This window comes from Ochotona princeps, chromosome 5 (assembly GCF_030435755.1).
Source record: "Ochotona princeps isolate mOchPri1 chromosome 5, mOchPri1.hap1, whole genome shotgun sequence".
NCBI classification, from domain to species: Eukaryota; Metazoa; Chordata; class Mammalia; order Lagomorpha; family Ochotonidae; genus Ochotona; species Ochotona princeps.
In genome coordinates, this window is record NC_080836.1 from 5,198,713 (window position 1) to 5,217,675 (window position 18,963).

The window sequence follows — 18,963 nt, forward strand, 5'->3', positions numbered from 1 at the left end:
TTTGGATTGGCTCAGCTCTGGCCATTGTGGCCATTTGGTTGGGGGTGGATTGTTGAAACAGTGGACAGTAAGTCAGTCTCTCTTTTCTCTCTGTAGATCTGCCTTTCCAATAAAAGTAAGTAATTAAAAAAATATTGGCAGCTCTCCTCTCTTGCCTCATAGCAATCCTACAGAAATGTGCTACATTCATGTTCTCTATAGAGGTCTGGTCCCTGGAAATAAATCCTGACCCTCACTACTTTCCAACTCCATAAACACACCCTAATGCAATCCATCACCTCCTTTCATTAGGACCATTACAGCACAACATTAATGTGTTTTTCCATTTTCTGTTATTGTTATCCTTCCTCATTCCCTTTCTTTCTAGATTCAAGTGTGGAAACAAGTACTTAAAGTATAAACCAGATGTCACTGAGTAAGCTGTTTTTAACTCATACACAATTATGATCTTGATTAGCCGGATGTATTCTCCCCCGGGGCCACACGCTCAGGAATCAGGACGAAGAGGCAATGGTGGTAACAGCAGCATTGCTGGCTGGCTTGGTCTTCATCTCCCATGTCTTTATGTCTGTCGTTAAAATGATTCTGCAAAGAGCTCTATTAACGCAGCACCATCTCTAAAAGCCCCAGTTGCACAACAGGGAACTGGAAATAGTAAGTGCCCTGATGAATACTGAACACCTGGAGAGCCAGTCTCATTACCAATTGCTGTCACTTGAATGTGTGCAATGAGTGAGGTAGCACCCGCACAGAAACATTCTGAAAAACTTCATCCTCATCTGAAGTTCAAATTTCTGTCAGTGAAGGGGAAGTGTTAGAGTAGAATTCCTGGGAAAAATGGGCTTTCACAGAAAGGGAGCTGTGGTTCTTGTTTATACGCTGTTTTTTAAACACAATTATGCCAGAAGCTTGCATTTGCAAGATACAAATCCAATTGCAGTTGAATTCAGTGTTCAGAGCAGAAATAGCCTGGATAAATCCCTATACCTTTCCTTGAGTACGGGAGGAAGTAAAAACAGAGCCAACTGTAAAGCAAACAAGGCCATCTGATGTGGACACATTTTATCAGAACAAATCCCTGAGGAAGTAGAGCAAGATGAGTCCTTTTAAGCTCAAGTTAAGGGTTAGTCACTGGCTACTGCAATGCCAGCTAATGAACTCTGAATTAGATAACTGTAAAGCCTGTTATCAGGAAATCTCTTCCCCTACCATTTTCATTAACTAATTTGTATTTCCAAAAGACCCAGTTACAATAGGTGTGTTTATCTTCATAGAAGTCAGTTGGGAGACCTTTCTGCTTTTTGCTGCCCCAGTTGCAAGGTTGTCCCTGCTCATCTCCAGGTGAAATCTATCCTCTTAGCAAGCCATGATCACTCTTGCAGAGGAAGTTGTCAGAAGCTCACTTTCTGGGTATTATGGCCTTTGGGTATTACGAGTACCACTCCTTAGAGATGGTGTCACAGAAATCAAAAGCATTGTTTATTGTTTGCAATTCATATTTGCCAAGAGCTTGGAGCTCCCTGGGGGAAAGCTGGAGTAGAAACTCTAGGCATGTGTGCAATTAGTAACTCTTCCACGGAGATTTTCGCACTTCCTAGTAAGAGTGTATTTACACATCATTGTGAATAGAAGATAGTTATAACAATTTCAAAGCAACCCAGGGCCTGTTCTCCCTGGAAGAGGGAGAATAGATTGTAGAACACTGTCACAGCCACAGCACAATGTAATCCATTTGCATCCTGAGAGACCACAGCCCATGCTCACACTGAGCTGGGAGATGAATCACCCCTGCTTACCTGGGGACAGACAGGAAGCAGACTGATAATTGTTAGTAATCAAATCCTCTTTCTGAGAATAAAGAACCGAGGAGACAAAGCCCAAATCCTGTCTGCCAGCTCTTTCTTCTGTCAGCAGTCCACAAAATAGACAAAGAGCACGTGTTTGACCTGAACAGATAGATTGAATTGTTCTTGGCAGAAAGAATTCCTCAGTACTGGCCACTTTAATTAAAGATGACATTCTGATTCAGTAGGTGCCACAGCCTAGCAGCCCCTCACTAATAGTATTAACCACCCACAGCTGCATTTGTGCAGGGCTTTACACTTGAGTTTGCTAGCCAGTCATCCAATGCAGAGTATTGCAAGAGGGTTCTAAGCTGCATAGCTTTCTGAAATCATCACCCGGCTCTCTCATTTCCTACAGCTATCCACTGGTAGATGGGTACCTTCCATGTTTCGGTGATGCATCAATCCTAGAAGCAAGGCTCACACAGCCTTTCTCCACTGTGTGAATTCCTGCGTCCTAGCTAAGATACTTGATTCAAATCTAATGTCTATTGTGCAGAATTTTAGAAAGATTTTTGAAAAGAACAATGTAATGATGTAGCCTTGCCAAGAATGCAAAACTTATTCAGCAATAGTAATTGCTAAAAATGCTTATAAAAGTCACCATCCATGAAAGTCGTATTTTACCCAGGTTGATCACTGATCCCCCAGTAAGTGATCACATTTAAAAAAAATAGCAGATCGTTTTTTTTAAAAAAGTCCAACAATAAGTAAAACACATATAAACGATGTATACAAAAATAGATAAAATTCACCATTAGTTACAATATTTCACTAGGCACTACATATAATGCATGCTATTTTATTTAATACTAATAATAATAAACCTTCACAATCAACATTATTCCCATTTATAGGAGAAGAAAAGGGACAGAGTGATTTATGACTTGATTAAAGTAATGAAGTAAGTTTATGCAGAAACATGGCTGGGTCCAGTACTCTGCTAATAAATAACTAGGTAGCATGGTGTTGAAAGTGAAAGCAGAAATGTTAGCCCATCTGTTTCAGAGTTGTGAGTAAGGGTGATTTGCTACTTCTACTGTTAGCATATATTTGCTTGGTTTTAGGTTACATTTTTTTTAAAGATTTATTTTATTTTTACTACAAAGTCAGATGTACTGAGAGGAGGAGAGACAGAGAGGAAGTGGAGCTGCTGGGATTAGAACCAGCGGCCATATGGGATCAAGGAAAGGACCTTAGCCACTAGGCCACGCTGCCGAGCCCGGTTTTAAGTTACATTTTGTAAATATACATTAAAGCAGTTGTACTCTAAGGTATTGCGGAAGTACCTGTAAGTGTGTGAGTGGCAAGCATCAATGTACCCACAGTTGGTGCTTGCCCAGTGTGTTCTTGGCATGATCTATGAGATGCCACTGCCATTGCTTCCACTGACATTCAATAAGAAATAGCACCTGGCAGCTGGCAGAGACCTTCTGCTGCAATGCCTCCCATTTTTAAGGTATTTAACCAACAGCCACCTCTCTGTGTGTGCAGCAGCTGGCTAGGGAAATTTACGCCTTAATTATCCCCTTCTTCCTGGAAATTTGTGTTCACTGCATTCATTTTTCATAGAAAGTACAGCTGGTGAGATGAACCACCAGTGTTCCAACTCACAATTTTTTTTTTTAAGATTTATTTTTATTGCCAAGTCAGATACACAGAGAGGAAGAGAGACAGAGAGGAAGATCTTTGGTCTGATGATTCACTCCCCAAGTGACTGGAATGGCCAGAGCAGCGCCAATCAGGAGCCAGGAACTTCTTTCCGGGTCTCCCATGCAGGTGCAGGATCCCAAGGCTCTGGGCCATCCTGGACTTCTTTCCCAGGACACAGGCAGGGAGCTGCATGGGAAGCGGGGCTGCTGGGATTAGAACCAGCACCCATATGGGATCACGGCATGTTTAAGACAAGGACTTTAGCCACTAGGCCACTGCGCTGGGCCCACAATTTTTAAGTTGTGGATCTCTGAATGGGGCTTGGGTCGGGGTACGCATGTGTGAAAGAAACTCCAAATTCTTTTGAAGCAATAGGTAACCAAGAACTTAAAATATCTGGTCTTGGATCCACCCCTTATGCATTTTGTGATTCAAAGTGATGTTTACTAATGGTGTTTGTTATCCAATGTTCCAGGTGACACCAGGGAAGGACAAGACACTGTGCGTGTTCCTTTCACGTATACTTCATATCATGATTGGTATGTGAAAAACATACTAAGCCTTTGGTAAACATCTCATAGGCAAATGCTCACATGGTGCTCTATACAGCTGTTTTCTGGTAAATTCCACTATTCAAGTCACACGAAAGGAGCAGCTTGCATTTGTAAACATACAATGTGATTGCAATGGCTCTATTTCTTTTTCACTCCTCAAAAAGTTTTAGAGATGCAGATTTCTCCATCAACCTTTATGTCACCACCTCAAAGAGACGAAATATTTCCTGTGAGGTTGTATCAGGGGTGACCTCAGATGTCAGCTTGGACTGTCACTCTTGCCACTCAAGGCTGACATGCTGATGTTTCAGACTATGGCTTATGGAGAGAGAGCAATTTGGAGCTGATAAGGAGACCAGTGGCTTCTCTGGTTCACCCAGACCAGGGAAAAGTAGAGCAGTAAGTAAAAGTGCCCCTAAGTCACTCAGCATGAACGACAGTAGAAAGATGGAACACAGGCCAGGGAACTCAGTGGCCATAGGCTTTGCTTCATCATATAGCATGAAGTCTTAATATTGCTGATTTGACATAGAGTTACTTTGGAAAGAAATCATATTTAGTCAATGCAAAGAACAGGAAAAAACATGGCACACAAAGCACATACTGAAATAGTGATTTTTATTTGCCAATCAAATAAGAATATAAGTGATCAGGCAGTGACATTCGTACCTCCCTCCTTCTGTCTTCATTTATTGCTCAGCCTGTGAGATCCCCAGCATTCAGAATTGAAGTGCTCTTGTCTATTCACGTGGCTCACATCTCAGCAAACATAAAGGGAGAAGAATCTACCTACAGAATGTCCCAGATAACAAAAAGTACACTCTGGAAGGCATCAATGTTCCTATCACTACACCCGTGGGAACACCGAAGGATGCCAACTTGGTTGCTGGGAGGCTATCACCCATGGACTTTCACCAGGTACCCCGATCACAGGGAAGGCCAAGGGATCCATGTTGTAAGCTGTAGGTCCTAGTAGAGTATCCATAGATTACCCAATGTCAGGATAGAGAAGCTTCCCCAATGGTAGCAAAGCTTCCCAAGGTTAAGAATTCTCACGGGGAGCTGTGTCATGGTGAGAAGTTTATGCTGCTCCCTTTAATGGTGACATCTATCTTGGTGCTGTTTCAACTTTCAGCTGCTCCAGTCCTGATCCAGTTCTTCCTAAAGCCCCTGAGAAAATAACAGAATAGAATGTCCCACATATTTGGGTTTCTGCTACCCACATGAGAAATTCAAGTGGAGGTTCCAGTTCTTAGCTTCAGTCTGGCTGAGGGCTGGCCATTGCAGCCAGTTTGGGGAGTGAATAAGCAGATGGAAGATTTTTTTTTTCCTCGCTCTTTCTCTATAATTCTGTCTTTCAAATAAATAAGATTCTTTTTTAAAAGAATCCTTACAGGTGCTCATTAATCTTGAAATTATTAGCTCCTCAGCGTAGACCTATTGGATCAGACCTTTCAGGGAAGGGTCTGATAGGGGATGTGCTTTACTAGCTGCAAAGGGTAGCCCTGTCTTAAGGAAATTTGGGAGTAGGGGAGAATTTTAAACTTTCAAGGAAAATGAAAGTTAAAACAGATGAAGTTTGTGGGCCCAACACAGTAGCTTAGTGGCTGGAGCTTTTGCGTTTCACACACCTGCATCCAATATGGGAGCCAGTTTTAAACCCAGCAGCCCCACTTCCCATCCAGCTCCCTGTCTGTGGCCTGGGAAAAAAGTCCAGGAAAGCCCAAAGACTTAGGTTCCTGCACCTACGTGGGAGATCCAGAAGAAGCTCCTGGCTCCTGGCTTTGGATCAGTTCAGCTCTGGCTATTGCAGCTACTTGGGGAGTGAATCAGAAGATGAAAGATCTTCCTCTCTGTCTCTCCTTTTCTTCTATCTGTATATCTCATGCTCTAATAAGAAATAAATAATTACTTTTTTAAAATAGAGTTATTTGGTTGGGATTTACCATATTCTTTTAGTCACCAAGGTCCCTGGCTTCTGTTTGAGGCCCTGGTTCCTAACTCCAGATTCCTGTTAACACAGACCATAGGTGGAAGTGGTGATATCTAAAGAAATGGGTACCTATCACCCTCAGGATAGAGCTGGATTTGTTTCTTGGATCTTAGCCGAATTCCAGCTGTTGTTGACACTTAGGAACTGAGTCAGCTGACAACATTGTTCTTTTTTTCCTTCTTCTTTTAGCTATCACATGTGAAATATTAGTTCTGTTTTGCACATTTTTAAAAAGCTGCATGTGAAAACATTGGAAGAATTTATGAAAATGGGACAACTACATAGGGAAAGCTACACATGGAACTAAAAAAAAATAAGCTTAATGTTTAACTCTTTTCCCATGTTTGAGCATACGCTCATATCGTCTGGCTCTGAAATAGTTTTCAGACCAAAATCATAATCCTAGAGTGAACTGTACACACTCAGAGAGTCAGAGCATTTCCCTAAATTTCCCTACAGCAGATCTGGAAGGCAGGGTGGAGGCTGAACATGAGCTTTTGCCCTTCTATGTTGGCCCATAGAGCAGCCAGTGTTGTAGGCCTGAGAGCAAAGGACCACAGCTTCAGAACTCCAAAAGCCATACAGGGAGCAAAGGGAGACACACCTGATTCTCATCACCAGTTGAGGGTTTGGGGTTTATCCTAGAAGCTCCACTCACCAGGTAATCCTATCCCCGTCTCGCCCCAACTCCTCCCATGGACCTTCTGGATCTTTCTAGCACTCTCCTCCCAACGCTGAGTCTCCTCCATCAACAACTCTCAGTGTCAATAGGGCCCAAGTTGACTAGAAAATATAATGAATGTATCTTAAAAGAGTTACCTCATCACTAACCAGGGGATGTGCCCAACAAGGCAAGGGCTTCTTTTCGATAGAGCACAGTAGATTAAACCCAAGACACAACTCAGACTGAAATGCTCGCTTCAATTCAAGCTGCCTCACTTTCCATCCAGCTCCCTAATGCACCAGATGAATATACAGAAAAGGGTTCAAGTATTTGGGTTCCTGACATGTGGATGATGTTCCTGGCTGCTGACTTTAGCCTTTTCCCGTCTCAGCTGCAGCAAGAGAAAGAATATTTCTTTCTCTGTCACTCTGCCTTTCTCAATATTGGAAAATAATATTTTAAAAAGCATTTATACAATCACTGATCTCTGAGAAATGTCCTAAAGTCCAAATGATTCAGATCTTTGAAAATAGCATTATAAATTCATGCATTGATTGAATTCATAGAAGATACAAAGTTTTGATTATGTGAAACATTATACCATATGAATACACAAGAACACTCTAAATTCACTCAGATGTTTAATCCCTAGATTCATTCATATTTAGGAAGCCAATGAAATTTAGAAAGACTTCTGAGCCATCACTATTTTATCTAGTTATTATTTTTAATATGCTCTGTAGGTACCTATGGATTCTTGGGACTGGAGTTTGCGGATGCGCAAGAAGACTCACAAATAGTTTGGGGTTAAGTCAAAGTGAAATCACACATGCTTTGTGTATAACTTTCTGATTGAACTCTTGAAACATGGGTTTCATGGTCTCTGCCAAGACAACTGTCACTGTGGTGATTCCAGGACACTGAGCATTCAAGAGGGCATCCGTTTTTGCAGGAGATCTCAATATCCAACATGACCAATTGTCCCTAAAGTCAAAAACCAATGCAATCTGCCAGTTCCTTCAGCAGTAGATCTGCTGTTTCCAGAACCCTCTGACAAACCATCTGTCAAGGAAAAGTCACTGCTGAATCTGCCCCATAGTTGTGAATTTTACTGCCGCAAACAGTGCCAGGAGCAGCCCCTAAGTCATGATTGTTGTTTAGGTGAGCTCATCATCAGTGCGTCTTGGTACTCAGGTATGATTGTTGTTTAGGCGAGCTCATCACCAGTACTTCTTGGTACTCAGGTATGATTGTTGTTTAGGTGAGCTCATCATCAGTACCTCTTGGTACTCAGGTATAATTGTTGTTTAGGTGAGCTCATCATCAGTACCTCTTGGTACTCAGGTATGATTGTTGTTTAGGTGAGCTCATCATCAGTGCCTCTTGGTACTCAGGTATGATTGTTGTTTAGGTGAACTCACAATCAGTACCTCTTGGTACTGTTTCATTTTCTTTTTCTTTTTCTGTGGTTTCTTTTTGCCTTCTTATCACCTTGTTTTTATTTGTTTTTTTCTCTTTTTCAATGATACAAATTTAAAAGTGCAAGGGATCTTCACCCCTCCCAACACTCACTTCCTAATTATCCCTCTTGTTATTTGTGCTTGAATTACTAAAATAACATAGTTATTCATTTCACTGTTATTGTCTTAACTTTCTGATAGGTAAAGGCATTGTGATATACCAAATCCAGGGAATGGAGGAAAATAAAGAAATATAACCTGCAAGTATAATTTAAAATCAAAACAGGAAATTCTATTATTACTTGGAAGTTAAGGACGCATGTTACATACATCTGTTGCTTCCTAGTATGCTAATCAACCTTGTAAAGTTTATATTTTTTGTGCTAGTATATATTAAGGGTTGTATCTCCCACTGTTCATTTATTCAATGGGATTGTGACCTCTTTGATGATGAAAAGTGTGCCCATGGTGACATTCTACACTGTTAGGAGCCACAGACTTAGGAGCCTTTGACTTGGCATGCCTGACAACCTGTTGCATTGCAAAGCCTGCCTTGGGCAAGCAGGGCACAGCAAGCAGGATATTCGGCCAGAACATCCCGTGCAAACAAGCGGAATAGAACCCCCACCCTTGTTCCTGTTCAGATGATTAGTTCCTCCCCTGTTTCAATATAGATGATCAGTTCTTTCCCTGCTTCAATGAAGATAATTACTCCCAGGAAACCCCTCCCCTCTCCTCCTCTTCTAGAGAAGAAGGTATATATATATAAGGAGTAAAAATAAAGAGAGAGGCACTCTTTTCCACCAAGTACGTGTGTCCGTGTGTTTCTTGGGCCAGCAGCTTAGGGGCTAGCAGACCGGCATTCCCAGTCCACCCTCAGGGTTTGAGCGCCGTGTCCTGCAGTTCGGGACACTACACCCATTCATAACATGCTTTTATGTGCAGTTGGAGCTCAGTAACTAGCAACTAGTCCCAACTGACCATCTTTTGATACCGCCATCTGACACGACTCAACCTCAAAATACGCCCAAGATCCAGTTTGTTCTTCGATGTATTTAGAATTAGTTACAGCTGGTTAAATATGCAGCCAAACAAAACATTCCAGGGAAGTCTTCTGTACAAGCAAAGCCTTTCAGTGAATGCTCTGTAGCATACATATAACATCTGCATTTGCTATGAAACATCACAAATTTGGATTAAATGACTCAGAGTTGTCTAGAATTTCTTTTATATGTTGAATTGTCAGTCTGGAGCATTTAAAATTGTATTTTAAGAAAAAGTTAAATGATTTCTGGGTTTAGAAGTGATTTTAAAAAATATTAAGACATTTGAACTTGTTCTTTTGAAAAAATGTCTTCATTTCTTTCACCCACTTCTTCACAGGGTTGTTTGTTTTGCAGTTCTTGAATTTTTCAAACTCTTTGTAAATCCTGTATATTAGTCCCCTATCAGTTGTGTTGTGGTAAAAGATTTTCTCCCATTTTGTTGGTGGCTTCTTCACTTCATTATTCATTTAGTTTGCTGTTATTGTTTGTTATTCATTTATTTTGCCTTTTATCTGATATAGTCCCATTTATTTATTTTGGTTTTGACTGCCTATGTTTTTGCTGTCTTTTCCAAGAAGTCTTTCCCCATTCTTATTTCTTGGGGATTATTTATTATGTTTTTCTCTAATAGTTTGATGATTTCTGGGTGCAGACTGAGGTCATTGATCCATTTAGAGCTGATTTTCGTATAAGGTGACAGGTGCAGGTCTTGCTTCTTACCTCAGAGTTCTGCTATCCAGTTGTCCCAACAGCATCTATTGAAGAGACCAGACTTTTTCCTTGTATTTTCAATTTTGTTGTCAAATATTTGTTGGCTCCCTTCTAGGGTTTCTGTTCTCTTCAATTTATCTTCTCTGTTTCTGTACCAATACCAGAGTGGTTTGTTGACCACTGCTCTGTAGTATGTCTTGAGGCCTGGAATTGTTATTCCTCCAGCTAGATTTTTATGCCTCAGGATAGCCTGGCTATCCGTGGTCTGTTGCATTTCCAGATTAACTTTTGTACCATCATTTCTGCTTCTGAGAAGAATGCTGTTGGGATCTTGATTGGGATCGTGTTGAAACTGTATGCAACTTTTGATAAAGCTATTATATTTTGATGATGGTGATCCTGCTAATACAGGAACATAGTAAGTTTCTCCTTCTTTTAACGTCTTCTATTTCTTTTTTTATGTTTTTTTAATTTTCATTATGGATGTCATCCATAAGCTTAGTTAGGTTAATTCCAAGGTATTTAAGATTCCTCTCCATTGGGTCCAGCACAGTGGCCTAGCGGCTAAAGTCCTCGCCTTAAACTCTCCAGGATCCCATATGGGCACCGGTTCTAATCCCGACAGCTCCACTTCCCATCCAACTCCCTGCTTGTGGCCTGGGAAAGCATTCAAGAACAGCCCAAAGCCTTGGGACCATGCACCCGTGTCAGAGACCTGGAGGAAGTTCCTAGCCCTTGGCTGCGGATCAGCACAGCACCAGCCACTGAGCTCACTTGGGGAGTGAATCATCAGATGGAAGATCTTCCTCTCTGTCTCTCCTCCTCTCTGTATATCTGACTTTGTAAAAAATAAATAAATCTTAAAAAAAAGATCCCTCTCCATTATTTTAAGAGGGTCTGTATTTATAGTTTCTTTCTCAGCCATGGGGTTATTTAATTCAGCAGTGGGGTAAATGTCTGGATCATAAGACTGAAGCTGGATGCTTTGCAAGGAAAAGGAATCATGATGTAAGGATCTGTCAGCAGATATAGAATGATTACATGGTGATTAAGATAATATTAAAAAAGAAGGAAAGAAAGAAGAAATACATTAAAAAATATAATGGTACTGTAGACCTCACTTTGAGCAGCTGGTCTGCAGTGTACAGGCCATGAATTCCCCCATAAGGTACTGTAGCTTAGATGTCATAAGTGTATGGAGGACCATGAACTTGAAATTTAGCACACATCAAAAACATCAGAAGGGCAGCCCATTGCTAGTCCTAGGAAATAAAACTCAGTGATCTGGGGTAGTAACCAATGACTCAATTTCCCACAAGTTCACAAAGTTGGACCAATGGACTGGGAAACTGCTACTATTACCATTTCGAATCTCTTTAGATTCACAGTGAAACAGTTGGAATTATCAAGCAATTTCCTTCCGGTCATTGCTAACTTCTATACAAAGCAGTGAAAAATGGTTATCATTTGAAGGTGCTGTCTTTGGAATCATTTTGTACACAGCACTAAAGCAGTACATGCACGTCCATTGGTATCACCGTAAAGATGCTTAAGAACTGTTAACTGTAGCCACCACAAATGATTGACAATTTTTAGTAAACAAAGAACTCCAGTTGAACCTTGGGAAATTTAAGACTTTGCCTTTCTCCGCTCACTCTACTAGGTAAGAAACCAGAGATTTTATATCCAACTTTGAAAATCCTTTAAGTAGTTTTCAGTTCTATGTTCACTAATACGTCACCTCCATCTATTCTTTATTGCTGTAAATTTTACTCACTACTGGGTATCACAGATTTATTCCTGGTTTAATTTATTATTTCCATAAAGTGTCAGTCTATAGTAATGTTTAATGTATTGGGAGAACTTCTACCTTTATCTCCCAACTTGATCAATTTTAGAAAATTTCCTCTACAACATAATCCAAAGTTCTCTCTCGTGCTTTCCATATTTATTGTATTTTCCTTACATTTTATTTATTCATTCAGAAGTTAGAGTTGCAGACCCAGCATAGTAGTTGACCAGCTAAAGCCCTCGCCTTGCTCACGCTGGGATCCCATAAATGAGTTGGTTCATGTCCTGGCTGACCTGCTTTCCATCCAGGAAAGCTTGGAGAAGCAGTCAATGATGGCCCAAAGCCTTGGGAGGCCCAGACACCTGGCACCTGGCTTCGGATCAGCTCAGTTCTGGCTATTGTGACCACTTGGGTAGTGAATCAGCAGATGGAAGATCTTCTCTCCTCCTCTCTGTATATCTGACTTTCCAATAAAACTAAATAAATTTTTAAAAAGAAGTTAGAGTTATAAATATATATAGAGAGAAACAGAGGGAGGTCTACTTAGTGGGTTTACTCCCCAATGATTGAAGCTTGCAAGGGTGGTCCACGAGAAAGCCAAGAGCCTGGTACTCCATCTGAGCCTCCTTCATGGCTTGCAGGAGCCCAAACACTTGAGGTGTCTTTGCTGCATTTTGAGGCAATTACCGAAGAGCTGAGTTGAAAATGGAACATTTGGACTGTTCTTGAACACAGGTTCTTCCGTCTTCACATGGGATCCCAGCATTGGAGATGCTAGCTTTTACCTTTTTTGCTTTTCCAAAATGTCAATTTCTCCATTTTATTCCAGTGAACCATATTCTTGTTTCACAGGTTTTATGTTTTCCTACATCTCTGAATGGATTACCTTTAATTTTCCCTCCTCTCCAGCACCATAATTTTTTTGTCAAGCATCTTTGTGTAGTTGCTTTCTGATCATCTTCCATCTTGCAAGTCTTTGTGGAAATAGGGTAGGTGTTTCCTGCCTGTTGACAATGATGACTGAACTGCCACAAATTGGATTGAAGCTTTCAGGAACAGGAGGAAAGCTTGTCCATGGGACAGCTTCATAATCAGGCAATCATAGAAGTAACCATTTTCCTCAGCTATAGACACAATCCTAGGTTGCCTTGTCAAGAAGCAAGTGTTACACTGCTTAAGAAAGGCAGCCAGTAGCACACAGGCATTCTATACCTGGATAATGCTAACTCTGTGTTAACTATACAAGTACACCATCATACGTGCCTAGTCTATGCTTCTTTATTGTAAATTTGAGGAATGGAAGGAAAATGGCTGTCACGCCACCATAGGCAAACACTGGCTAGGGCAGTCCTGCCACCACTGTCAGTTTTACACACACATGGAGAAGATGTGCATTGTCCAGGACCAGGGTACTGAGGATAGTTCACAATTGGGGCAACTAAGGTCGTGTTTGCTATGTATAAAATGATTGATGAGGTCTTCCATGGATGGTGCCACAAAACCTGCAGATAATTTAGGGAGCTGAAAAGGGGTGAATCAGTAGAGGGAATATAGGGAGCCTCTCTGGGTCAGGCCAAAGTACTTGCCTGCATGCATGTGAGCCAGGGCTGGGAGTTGGGAAGATGGGGTTAGATAGCAGCACCTACTAATGAAAGCTGTGGGTAAGGCAGAACAAACTAGGCTATAGTTCCCACTAGTGAGTGTTGGGGCTGCAACTAAGCCTGGTAGGGGATTTGAGGACTCCTGCTAGGCCACAGCACATGGTGGTACATGTGACAAATAGGACTGTGGACAGACATGCAAGAGCTGGGACTGGAGAAGGGCCAGATTAACTTAGGCTATAGCACCTGTGGTCACATGCAAGCACCAGGGCTAGGGTAGGGCATGGTAGGGGTTCATAAGGATTGCCCTGCCTAGGCATTAGCACCCACAAGTGCCCACAAGAACTGGAGTTGGGGGCAAGCTGTGTAAGGCGAAGCCACAGCACCTTCAGCACAACACAAAAGTAGGGCTAAAAGTAGGCCAAGTAGGGGTTTCTTTGGGTTGTCCCAACTAGGCTGCAACACTGAGTAGTGCACGGGGAAGCCTGAGGCTAGGGCAGGACTGACCAGAGAGCTGTACACATGGGTATGTGTGGTGCCTGGTACACAAAATGAAATGAGCCCAATCCTGCACCAGGTATCACACAAAAGTATGGTCTAAGGACCAGCCAAGTGAGGATTCTTAGGGGAAATTCTCAACTAGACTGCTGCAGTCAATATGTAACCTTAGGGAAAATCACAGACATGCGATCTGGTCCCAGAGTACATGTTGCAGGACTGACCCACCTCATTTGCTGACCTCATGCAGGAATGGTAAGCCTACCAACATGGACACAGGCAGACAACTCATCTAAGCCAACAGAAGACTTCAAGCACTCATCAAAAGATGGAAAGAAGGACTGGTCAAACAATCCTCCAGTGAGACTCAACAGCAAGCATCTAGGTCTGTGGGTACACAGAGGTAGACATGGACAGGCAATAGGCTTTAGAAAACGTAACTAACTCCATAGAATAAATAAGATCTTCAAGGAAGACACTGAGAACATTCTTCCCTACCTTTGAGCTTCAAAGGCAACATCAAATAAGTATTTCCCTCCCTGGGTACATTTTCTTTCTCCTTCCCTCCCCCACTCCCATTCCACTTCACCCCTTGAGGATATAGGACTGAAAACTAAACCATTTATCTCACCCTTCACCCCAATCCTTACCCTTTCCCTCCTAATCAGAGGCCCACATGGGTCTGCAAATCTCTTATTCTTGTAATAAATATTAATTTAAGTAAATATTTTTAAAATTAGATCGTTTATCAATGATGGCATCTCTGACAGTCTGAATAGTGCATCCTTCCTCCACTTTCTGCTCCTATTTGGGGGAAGGAATGTCTCTAAGAACTCTGGGAACTAGGAAGAAAATTAAGGCTAGGAGTTTCATTGCCCAGTACACAGATAGCCCCTCAGCAATCTTGCACTGACCGTTGACACCCTTGGGTTCCATTCCCACAGTGTGAGTGGAAAGGAGCGTTCTTACCTGCCTAGGAGCTCCATCTGTAGACCTTAGCTACGGCCTCCCTGACTTTACACCCTAGCCCGGTATCTGTGGGGTGAGCAGCAGCCTCTGCATAAACCTCTCCCCTCTCCTGATGCCCACCGTTACCCCCTTCAGCAGAGCCTTGGTCCCCAACAGTTTTTTTGTCCAATCTGCACTCCTTGACCAATATTACCTGACTGCTTCTTATTCACTCTATGCTGTCTTTTGATCTCTTAGGACTTTCTCCTTTTTATTTAATTTTGCTATTACAATCCTAAGCATTTTACTATATTAAGCAGTAGTGTCATAACAAGAGCAATAATAATCTACAAAAAGTGTATTTTCACAGTGTGACAGCATTCTCAGTAAAATATAAGATAAGAAGCAGTGGTTATACGACAAAAAAATGTCACTCTTTTGATAAATTACTCCAAGAAAAATCCTTAGACAGGTTGTGAATGCTTTCAAAGTATAATTCAGAAAGAGATTTGTGTGAACATTGTTGAAGTCAGAGTAATTACAACAAGCTACAAATGTCTCAGAATATTAGCTTTTGTTTAAAAGTGGAACATGGAAGTGAATTCTCAGTATAGCATTTGACTCTGAAGTTTACAGATATTTTAGATTTTTTTCTCTTTCAAACTTTCTTATTAACATAAGGGGAATAGATTGTGCTGCTTTATGATGTTTGGGGGTTTTAAAAGAGAAAGATACTAAATGTGGCTAGTCAGCTCATGCTTAAGCAAGCACACACGTTTACTGCATGTGACATTTTCCAAGCCACAAGAATTCTGCTGAGTCCTAGCGATACTTTTAAATCACTTGTTCTGGGAAAGTAGCACTCTCCCTTGTGAAGTTTCATTTCAGCATTTCAGCTGGCAGTGGCTACCCAATCTGACCAGCTAGTCCTAGATGCGGTGCTCTGCTTGCGTCCTGCAAGCAGCAGCTCAGAACAGGCACCAACAACATTATTTTCCACACTTCAGTGTGCACCAAAGGGTGATTTGCCAAATGTAGGGAGATGTGTGACAACCACTCTGCGGCAGCATGGTAGCACTCCTTCCAAATCATCCATCATTTCTACTTTGCCCATCGTCCACACAGGAAGATCTGTGAGCAGTGTGCAGTAAGAGGAGACAAACAGGAATTCTTGAGAGCATAGTGTCTGTCTGAAAGCTCAGGTAAATGTCGGAGAAACTGGTAGTTCTATGAGAGAAGTACTGCCAGTATGATTGAAATGAGTCTGACACTTGACTGCCAGTCCAGAACTTGGATGCCACAGAGCTAAGGATACTTAGCAGAGTCTCAGTACATGTACAAGTCAGAACAGGAGTTATGTAAAAGGTGAGAGACTAAACATACATTCATGTGAATGTCCTGTGAACTTCCTTTCCCCAGAGAAATACCTGTCAGGAGTGAACAGGAGAGGGAGAGGGAGAGAGAGAGAGAGAGAGAGAATAATCATTAGGTATCACCTCTGACATTAGAGGAAAAAGAGGGCTCCCATGCCCCATGATCAGTTTTTTTTATGTTTTATTAGGCATCTTATGTTTCTTATCTGAATAAATGAACAGGTTGAGTCTTAGCTGGCATAAAGTCATCTGGGATTTTAATGGCCCACCAAATGCATTTAATTTTCACGAGGACATCACCTCTTTCCTGCTCACGGACACAACACAGGTGCATCCTGGAAAGTGGATGTTCTGAAAGGCAGGTAAAGAAACTACATCATATTGCATTGCTGTAAAGACTCCAGCTCAGCTAGCCCTAAACCCTTGCCCATTCACACCATATCACGAGAGATGATGAATTGAAAAGTGAAGCTAATGGAGTTTTGATGCGCAGCCTCATTGGTCCGTTGCTAGATTTGGACAACTAATTTAATCTTTATCGGCCCAACTGTCCTCATCTGTGAAAAGGGCAGACACCATCACCAACTCCAGACTCCAATGTCCAGTCCAGTTCAGGGCTGACATTACTCAGTACTGTACCATGTCACGTAGCAGTGCTTTATAAATATGAGGGCACTTTTAAAACTTTGTAAAAACATGAAGTTAACTGATAAGCTTATCTTGCTTAAAACAGGTTTGAGCTCTACCCAAGGCTTTTTCATAATGTACATCCTATGAGCTTTTGAAGCTCTCCCATATGCATAAATTTCAAAGGTTTCCACCAAAATAAGCTTCTCTTTCAATCGTTTTTCTAAAAACTCTTGAAGCAGACTCACGTTCAGTTCTATGAACTATTGTTTGTATTAGAGACTGAGAAAGGCCTCATGTGGATGATGGTGGGGAATTGAAATGGAGTTCTTTAGAGTAAGGTTTTTTACTTTAAAGTTAGGTGTTTATTGGATATTAGAATCACGGTGAGAGTGCAAGATAATAAGAGAGAGAGATTTTACATCTACGGTTCATTCCACAGAAGGCCATAACAGCTGAAGCAGGCCAGACCAGAGGCAGGAGTTAAGAGGTTCATGTGGAACTCCCTCATGAATGTCAAAGACTCAAGTAGTTGGGTCATTGATATCTCCCAGGGTTTGCATTATCAGAAAACTCTGGGAGGGCCAAGACTTGAACTGGCCATCTGATTTGGGACCAATATGCAGCAGGCAATGGCATAACCCCAGTGGCTTACACCTGCTCCTTCACTGAACCTACAAGATCTGGTTTGGCTGTGAGTCTAGGATGGATTTCAGACTCTGATTTCTAAATAGCAAGAAGTGAAGCCACTAATTAAAATGGAAGTGCGTCTGCTGTGATTATCAATGAGGAGAAATAAAGAGAATTTAAGATTTACCTGCTGCACAAAGGAAAACCAGCCCTGCAGAAAGCTGAACCAGCCCTAAAGGCAGGCCCTCTGTGACGATGGCTTCACATCTTAAGATGTCCGTATGTACAGGTCAACTGCTCAGAGAAGGAGAAGAACACTTCTTTTTTTTTTCTGTGAAAAGCTTTCTTTGCACAGACAACACTGATTCCTTAACCCCTAAATGTATAATTAGAATTCATGCCCAAGTATTAAATACTCAATCCCCCATTCTCTGCACATCTGGCTTAAGAAAAGAAAACCCCCCATATTTCTTTTAACCACCTACTTCTTCAGCATGCTTTGTGATGAACTTTCACTTGTTTAAACTGGCTTTCTCCAAATTGTTACAAATGTGATGTCACTAATGCTTCACAACACTTCAGTAAGACCTCTCACTCAGACAATTATCCCAAATCTGCAGACACAGAAACCAAGGCACCTCCTAGGTGCCTTTTCTGTTTACAATCAGGGAAGCATCACAAGGGCAGGTAACCATTACACTGGATCTCGGGCCCGGCATGACGATTCAATGGCTAAATCTTCACCTTGCAAATGCTGGGATCCCACATGGACAGCCACCATTGTTCCAGCTGTTCCACTTCCCATCCAGCTTGCTGTTAATGGCCTTTGAAAGTGGCAGAGGATGGATTAAAGCCTTGGGACCTTGTACCTGCATGGAACACCCGAAAGAAGTTCCTGGCTTCTGGCTTCAGATGAGCTCAGCTCAGCTTCGGCCTTTGAAACCATTTGGGAACTGAACCAGCAGGAGGATCTTTCTCCCTGTACATCTGATCTGACTTTTCAATAAAAATCAGTAAATCATAAATTAATACTAACATTAATACCTAGTCTTAACCCAGAATCAAAAGCAAGCATTTGCTTGAGAAAAATCAACTGTTCCTCGTTTTTCAGCCCATCTTTGAAGAATTGTTTAAGCTGGGAAAATGCAGTGTCAAGGCCTAAAGGTCTTAAAAAATATACAATACCACTCCACAGCTCTGCTTTCTGTACAGTATCGTCACTCCCATGTGTACTTGGCCACTTGGAAAAATGGACGTAAAAACACATCTGGGTCTGACCTTGAGACACATCAGGTCAAGCCCCCACCTTAAGAACCCACACCCTCGTTCCCATGCCTGGGTTGAGCCCTAATGCTCTATGTACCTCTCTTTCTCATTCTGGCTTTCAAATAAATGACTAAATATCATCAAATGATGATTTTGATACAAAACCAGAAAGCTACAGACACAAGGAAGCTTGGAAATGTGACACCATCCCCTGGAGCTTCACCCGCTTGGTCTACGCGGGAGCTCACAAGTAGGCAGCACACCATGTCCCTGGGGGAAACTCCTGGCAATTGTCTTGGCACA